The sequence below is a fragment of the Pan troglodytes genome, chromosome 1 (genome assembly GCF_028858775.2).
Source record: "Pan troglodytes isolate AG18354 chromosome 1, NHGRI_mPanTro3-v2.0_pri, whole genome shotgun sequence".
NCBI lineage: Eukaryota > Metazoa > Chordata > Mammalia > Primates > Hominidae > Pan > Pan troglodytes.
Window position 1 is genome coordinate 204,323,926 of NC_072398.2, and position 8,491 is coordinate 204,332,416.

Consider the following 8,491-nt stretch of genomic DNA (forward strand, 5'->3'; position numbering starts at 1 on the left):
ATTTCTGGTATTTTGTCTCCTTGTGTGCCTGGTTGTCTTTTTGTTTAAGCTATTTTGATTCTTGTTCCTAGAAACCTGGTTATTCTTGTACTGAACATTGTATTTGAAAGAAAATTATAGGCTGGGTGCGGTGGCTTGTGCCTGTAATCTCAGCACTTTGGGAAGCCAAGGCGGGCGGATCACTTGAGGCCAGGAGTTTGAGACCAGCCTGGCCAACATAGTGAAACCTTGACTCTACTAAAAATACAAAAACTAGTCGGGCGTGGTGCACACACCTGTAATCCCAGCTACTCAGGAGGCTGAGGCAGGAGAATCATTTGAACCCAGGAGGCGAAGGTTGCAGTGAGCTGAGATCGTGCCACTGTGCTCCAGCCTGAATGACTGTGTCTCAAAAACAAACAAAAAAGAAGGAAGGAAGGAAGGAAGGAGAAATAGGAAGGAAGGGAAAGAAAGAAAATTACAGAAACAATTGAGGCCTGGGATGATGTTATTTTTTCTCCAAAGTGGATTTGGTTTTACTCTTGCCACTAGCAATTAGGGGCAACTTAATGTAAGTTCAGGCCTTGAGATTTTTCTGGGCCACTTAGATGATTTGAAGTCAGTCTGCAGTCTACATGAGAGTTACTTTACTTGTACTCCCTTATACCTACAATGCAGGGTTTTAAAGTCCTAGGCCAAATCCGAGGGTGATATAGAAGGGCTGCCACCCTTTATTAGTCCTGGACTCCAACTTTTGTCCCCATAGGCTCTTAAAGCTGCCAAACATACATCTTAGCTTTCTAATTACTTGTTCTGCATCAGCAAATGCCTCAGACAAAGCATCGAGTGCTAGCTCCTCACTTCAAATTCCTTACCAATCCAAAATCTTGGCCCAGTTAATTCCTCACTATTTCGTTAGTTATGATATACTTTTAGAGGATGCATTTTATTTTTCATCCAGCTGATTAGCTGTATTCAGTAGGAGGCCTGGCTGAAATTACATTGTATGCCATAAACAACAATGAAAGTCTATACAGTTTACTTTATTCCTGAATGATAAAAATCTCATTAGCTCTAGTCAAGGGCCCATTCCTGATTTTGTGGCCAGGACTACAGAGCCATTCAATATATAGGGTATCCACTATGTATTGACTTTGGGAAGGGCAGGTTGCTAAGAAGGGGATGCAAGTATAGGAGAAATGACTGGCATCTCTAATATACCAAATTACATTCTCTTCTCTAAATATACCCTCCTATATCATATTCCAGTGCTTTTTCATATGCTATCCCCTCAGCCAGAATTTTTTCCCATCCTGTTCACCGGGTAAACGCCTGTTCCTTTTTGAAGACTTAGCTCAAGTATTGCAACTTTATCTCAAAAACAAATAGGCTGGGCACAGTGGCTCACACCTGTAATCCCAGCACTTTGGGAGACTGAAGCAGGCGGAACACTTGAGGTCAGGAGTTCAAGACCAGCCTGAGCAACGTGGTGAAACCTCGTCTCTATTAAAAATGCAAAAATTAGCTGGGCATGGTGGCAAGTGCCTATAATCCCAGCTACTGGGGAGGCTGAGGCAGGAGAATCGCTTGAACCCAGGAGGCGGAGGTTGCAGTAAGCCAAGAATGTGCCACTGCACTCCAGTCTAGGTAACAGAGCGAGACATCATTGCAAAACAACAACAACAACAACAACAAAAAACCAGACAACTCTTCATCTGTATGCCCTTTGAAACTTGCATAAAGCTTTTCATAGCGGTTATTTTATCCTTCAGGATCGGAATTATTTTTTCACCTATGTGACCTGAGATTTTGCCAGGCACACTCAACAAATACTTGGTGAATTAATAAATGAATGAATGAGAGGGAAGAACACTAGATTAGTTTTATGAGACAATTTCCAAGTTTCTTCAGATCTTATGTTCCATGATTCTATGAAATTCAAGCTCAAAAAATAACTTAATTCACTGGTTTGTCATTCACTGGACCTTAATACTCATAAAAAATGTTTCCTCTTCCTTCTAAGAATAAATAAACAGGTGTGTAGGCTTGACGCGGTGGCTCACTCCTGTAATTCCAGCACTTTGGGAGGCTGAGGCAGGTGGATGACCTGAGGTCAGGAGTTCGAGACCAGCCTGGCCAACATGGTGAAACCTCGTCCCTACTAAAAATACAAAAATTAGTCAGGCATGGTGGCAGCTGCCTGTAATCCCAGCTACTGGGGAGGCTGAGGCAGGAGAATTGCTTGAACCCAGGAGTCAGAGGTTGCGGTGAGCCGAGATTGCACCATTGCACTCCTGCCTGGGCGACAGAGCAAGACTCCATCTCAACAATAAATAAATAATTAAATTAAATTAAATTAAATTAACAGGTATGTTTTGAGAAAGAACTGACAATGATATAATTTAGAGGCAATTTCCTAATGTCTTTTACTCTACTAGACTTGGCACTCTCAGATTCTGAACAAGTCATCAAACACATTAGTTAGCTTTATGGCTACTTCACACTTTCCCATCTCCCTCTCCATCCCTACAAATTCCCTTTTTTTTTCTTCTCACATTTTCATCCCTTTTAATTTTCTTTTCTCTCTCTTTTTTTTCTTTCTTTCTTTATTTTATTTATTTATTTTTTTTAGACAGGGTCTTGCTCTGTTACCCAGGCTGGAGTGCAGTGGTGCGATCTCGGCTCACTGCAACTTCCGTCACCGGGCTCAAGCGATTCTCCTGCCTCAGCTTTTTGAGTAGCTGGGACTACAGGTATGTGCCACCACTCCCGGCTAAGTTTTGTATATTTAATAGAGACGGGATTTCACCATGTTGGCCCTGCTGGTCTTGAACTCCTGACCTCAGGTGATCTGCCCGCCTCGGCATCACAAAGTGCTGGGATTACAGGCATGAGCCACCGGGCCCGGCCTTCCCTTCTAACTTTCTATATTTTCTTCCATACAAATAACATTTATTATTATTATTATTTTCTTTTTAGACGAACTCTTCCTCTTGTCCCCCAGGCTGGAGTGCGATGGTGTGATCTCAGCTCACTGCAATCTCCGCCTCTTGGGCTCAAGCGATTCTCCTGCCTCAGCCTCCCAAGTAGCTGGGATTACAGGCACCTGCCTCCACACCCAGCTAGTTTTTGTATTTTTAGTAGAGATGGGGTTTCACTGTGTTGGCCAGGTTAGTCTTGAATTCCTGACCTCGTGATCCACCTGCTTTGGCCTCCCAAAGTGCTATGATTACAAGCGTGAGCCACCGCACCCCCCGCCATAAAAACTTCTTAATAAATTGGCCAGTATGATCTTGTTCTTCTCTTCTAGCCATCTGTTAACATTCTACTACCAGTGTTTCCTGAGCCAACCATATTCCTTGAAATAATGCTAGGTGTTCAGGGTGAAGTAAATTTAGTAAATACTGCATATTATATCCCTCTCTTGGATATAGTCATAATTCATATTAGTATAATAAAGGCCCTCAGAAGGTCTACAGTGAAAGAAATCTGCTTAATTTTGTTTAGCTTATTGTACTTAGTAAATACCTTTTTTTTTTTCTGAGATGGAGTCTGGCTGTGTTGCTCAGGCTGTAGTGCAGTGGTGCGATCTTGGCTCACTGCAACCTCTGCCTCCCAGGATCAAGTGATTCTCCTGCCTCAGCCTCCTGTGTAGCTGGGATTACAGGTGCGCACCACTATGCCCGGCTAATTTTTGTATTTTTAGTAGAGGCAGGGTTTTACCATGTTGGTCAGGCTGGTCTTGAACTCCTGACCTCGTGATCTGCCCATCTCGGCCTCCCAAAGTGCTGGGATTACAGGCGTGAGCCACCGTGCCTGGCCTATACTTAGTAAATACTTTCTAAGTGGCAAGTTGCAATTCAAATGTCACTTTTTACATGAATTTTTTTTTTTTTTTTTTTTTGAGACAGAGTCTTGCTGTCGCCCAGGCTGGAGTGCCGTGGCGCCATCTCGGCTCACTGCAACCCCGGCCTCCCAGGTTCACGCGATTCTCTTGCTTCAGCCTCCTGAGTAGCTAGGATTATAGACACCCACCACCATGCTTGGCTAGTTTTTTTGTATTTTTAGTAGAGACAGAGTTTCACCATGTTGGCCAGGCTGACCTTAGGTGACTTGCCTACCTCGGCCTCCCAAAGTGCTAGGATTACAGGCGTGAGCCACCGTGCCCGGAATGAATCCTTTCATGACTCCCAGAGGCAGAATTCAACGTATCTACCACTGAATTCACATAGCTCAGAGTTACATTATAAAGTGCTATAAAAATAATGGTTTCTGATCAGGCATGATGGCTCACACCTGAAATCCCAGCACTCTGGGAGGAGTTTGAGACCAGCTTGGGCAACCTTGTCTCTACAAAAGAAAAAAAATTTAATTAAAAAATTAGCTAAGCGTAGTGGCGTGCACCTGTAGTCCCACCTACTGGGGAGGCTGAGGTGGGAGGACTGCTTGAGCCCGGGAGGTTGAGGCTGCAGTGAGCCATGATCACGCCACTGTACTCTAGCCTGTGTAACAGAATGAGAGTCTGTCTCAAAGAAAAAAAAATTAGTTTTCGTTAATATTGTGGTGTAATATTTTTATAGCAAGCAACAGAAAAATCATCTCGAAATCTCTCTTTTTTTTTTTTTTTTTTTTTGAGACACAGTTTCTCTGTCGCCCAGGTTGGAGTGCAGTGGCGCGATCTCGGCTCTCTGCAGGCTCCGCCCCCCGGGGTTCACGCCATTCTCCTGCCTCAGCCTCCGGAGTAGCTGGGACTACAGGCGCCCACCACCTTGCCCGGCTGATTTTTTGTATTTTTAGTAGAGACGGGGTTTCACCGTGTTAGCCAGGATGGTCTCGATCTCCTGACCTCGTGATCCACCCGCCTCGGCCTCCCAAAGTGCTGGGATTACAGGCGTGAGCCACTGCGCCCGGCCTCGAAATATCTTAAACAATTAAGGGAATTTAGTCATCAGCTGAAAATTCAGGCAAAGCTTTGTCCTCAGTGTTAAGGCTCAATGATGTTACCAAAGACCTGGTTTCTTTCAATTTCTCCTTCTGAAATATTTGATATCCCTAAATTTGTGTGTGTGTATGTGTGTGTGTGTGTGTGTGTGTGTGTGTGTGTGTGTTTTGGAGACAGAGTCTCCCGCTGTCGCCCAGGCTGGAGTGCAATGGCGCAATCTCAGCTCACTGCAACATCCGCCTTCGGTGTTCAAGCAATTCTTCTGCCTCAGCCTCCTGAGTAGCTGGGATTACAGGCGCCCACCACCGCACCCAGCTAATTTCTGTATTTTTAGTAGAGACAAGGTTTCACCATGTTGGCCAGGCTGGTTTCAAACTCTTGACTTCAGGTGATCCACCTGTCTCGGCCTCCCAAAGTGCTGGGATTACAGGCGTGAGCCACCACGCCCGGTGCCTAAATTTGTTCTTTTGTGACGTCAGTATGGTTACAGCAGCTTCTAGAAGGGCTATCTGTGTTTTCTTCACCTCAAATAGGAAGATAATATCTCTCAAGGAAACTCCTTCAGAATAACAAGAAAGTATCCTTTCCAGAAGCCCCAGCAAAGGTCTTTTTATATCTCACTGGCCTGAATTAAGGTCACCTGTTCATCACTGATCTAGTCAATGTCTATGGGGACAACCGTGTGCCGGGCTTAAGCCAAGTTAACCCTGGATGTAAGAGTGGAGTCAGCTTCCTTATGTGGTTACACATAAGAGAATATGCATCCTGTTACTAAGAGGAAAGAGAAAGACTGTTGGGCAGTCAAAACCAACAAAAATCCACTGCATGATGCTGACCACATTCAACTACTTCTGTATTAATACCTTGATTAGTACACTAATGAAAATTTCTGTATAAATTAATGTTCACACAAAAACTTGTACATGAACGTTCATGGCATCAGTATTGTTTGTTTGTGTGTCCATTTTTTAACTCAAAGACTTTGTTTTATTACAGTACATAGACTGGGGTCGATGGGAAGATGTAGATGTCGTGGGCAACCATGGTTAGCATCGTTAGCCCATCCCCATCGTCACGAATGTATCAAAGGTGCCTCTACTCTGCATCATGGTTTTCCCAATGCCGCCCATCACCTCCTGATCCTGCATCCCAATCCTGAGACAGAGGGTGCTGAGGAGCACCGTGGCCACCATGGCCACTGTTCAACCCATTATCAAAGCCCATCTCCATGCAGTCAAAGCAGCCTGGCTGAGACTGTCCCTAGGGACCCACAACCACTGGCATCTCGCTCTCAGCCTTGGTCGCTCAGCTCTCCATAGCATTGAATTCATAATAGCCAAAAAGTGGAAACAATTCTAGTGTCCATCAGCTGATGGATAAACAAAATGTGACATAGCCACAAAATGGAATATTATTCAGCAATAAAAACGAGTGAAATACTGATACCTGCTATAACATGCATGGAACTGAAAACACTATGCTAAGTGAAAGAAGCCAGTCATACCAGGCCACAAATTGTGTGATTTATTTTATATAAAATATGTACAAAGTAGATTAGTGATCACCAGAGGCTAAAGGAATAGGGTTTAGGGCATGACTGCTAATGAGTAGAGGGTTTTCTTTGGGGGTGAAAGAATGTGCTGGAATTAGATAGTGGTGTGAATATACTCAAAACCACTGGATTGTGCACTTTATTTTATTTATTTATTTTTGAGACAGAGTCCCAGTGAGTTGCCCAGGCTGGAGTACAGTGGCGTGCTATTGGCTCACTGCAACCTCTGCCTCCTGGGTTCAAGTGATTCTCGTGCCTCAGCCTCCCAAGTAGCTGGGATTACAGGCATGTGCCACCACGTCCGGCGAATTTTTGCATTTTTAGTAGAGACAGGATTTTGCCACGTTGGTCAAGCTGGTCTCAAACTCGTGGCCTCGAGTGGTCTGCCTCAACCTCCCAAAGTGGTGGGTTTACAGGCGTGAGCCACTGTGACTGGCCCTCTTTTTTTTTTTTTTTTTTTTTTTTGAGACAGAGTTTCGCTCTTGTTGCCCAGGTTGGGGTGCAATGGTGCAATCTTGGCTTACCGCAACCTCTGCCTCCCAGGTTCAAGCCACTCTCCTGCCTCAGCCTCACAAGTAGCTGGGATTACAGGCATGCGCCACCATGCCTGGATAATTGTTTTTGTATTTGTAGTAGAGACGGGGTTTCTCCACGTTGGTCAGGCTGGTCTCAAAGTCCCAACCTCAGGTGATATGCCAGCCCTGGGCTCCCAAAGCGCTGGGATTACAGGTGTGAGCCACTGCGCCCGGCCCAGGCCCTCTTTCTCAAATTAGCAATGCACATGAATGCAGACCAGCATCTTTGCAGCTAAGAACCAAAAGTATATTTGAAGATTATTCTTTAGTTGGTTTATTTTGTGATTTGTCACTTGCATAGATGCCATTTGGTCACATATCATTACAGAATTGAACTGATTAGTGCATGTTTTCCTCATTTCCATAGTATTTATTTTACTGATTTACTTGCGAAAAATTGCTTTCATTTCCTTTTCAACTTTGAAAGCAAAGAGTTCAACTACAGCTTTGAATTAGTTTTGTCTGATTACTGCTTATAATATTTACATTGTTTTAAAAACACTATTACCTTGTTTTTTGTTTTTGTTTTTTTGAGACAGAGTCTCACTCTGTTGCCCAGGCTGGAGTGCAATGGCACTGCCTGAGCTCACTGCAACCTCCGCCTCCCGGGTTCAAGCGATTCTCCTGCCTCAACCTCCCAAGCAGCTGGGATTACAGGCGCCTGCTACCACACCTGGCTAATTTTTGTATTTTTGGTAGAGACGGGGTTTCACCATCTTGGCCAGGCTGGTCTCGAACTCCTGACCTCGTGATCTGCCCGCCTCAGCCTCCCAAAGTGCTGGGATTACAGGCGTGAGCCACTGCGCCCAGCCCTTTTTCCTCTTTTTCATGTCAGACAGGTAATGTGCCAACATCATAACAATGTTTGTGGATGGCACATTTCACACATCCATGTGAATGCCCAATCATCATGCTTATGAACTACAAAATGATCTGATTATTTCTTTATAATTAAAGGTAAATATTTTTGGCAAAAATACTATATAAGTGGCCACTTGTTCAATAAAGAATGTGCTCAGGCCAGGCTCAGTGATTCACACCTGTAACCCTAGCACTTTGGGATGCTTGAGCTCTGGAGTTCAAGACCAGCCTGGGGAACATAGTGAAATCTCATCTCTACAAAAAGTATAAAAATTTGGCTGGTAGGGTAATCCCAGCACTTTGGGAGGCCGAGGCGGGCAGATCATTTGAGGCCAGAAGTTCGAGACCAGCCTGGCCAACATGACAAAACCCCGTCTCTACTAAAAATACAAAAATGATCTGGGTGTGGTGGCACATGACTGTAGACCCAGCTACTTGGGAGGCTGAGGCACGAGAATCCCTTGAACCTGGGGGGCAGAGGTTGCAGTGAGCTGAGATCATGCCATTGCACTCCAGCCTGGGGGACAGAGCAAGACTCTGTCTCAAAAAAAGAAAGAAAAAATTACAAAAATTAACCGGGTG

General features: G+C 44.6%; 1 non-coding gene across 1 annotated transcript; it reads right to left on the bottom strand.

Annotated features, from left to right (window-relative positions):
• Positions 1 to 7,877: 7,877 nt before the first annotated feature.
• LOC112207429 (small nucleolar RNA U13) lies at positions 7,878 to 7,981 on the bottom strand. Its single transcript, XR_002941871.1, has one exon. It is a non-coding gene; the product is annotated as a small nucleolar RNA U13 (small nucleolar RNA).
• Positions 7,982 to 8,491: the final 510 nt, after the last annotated feature.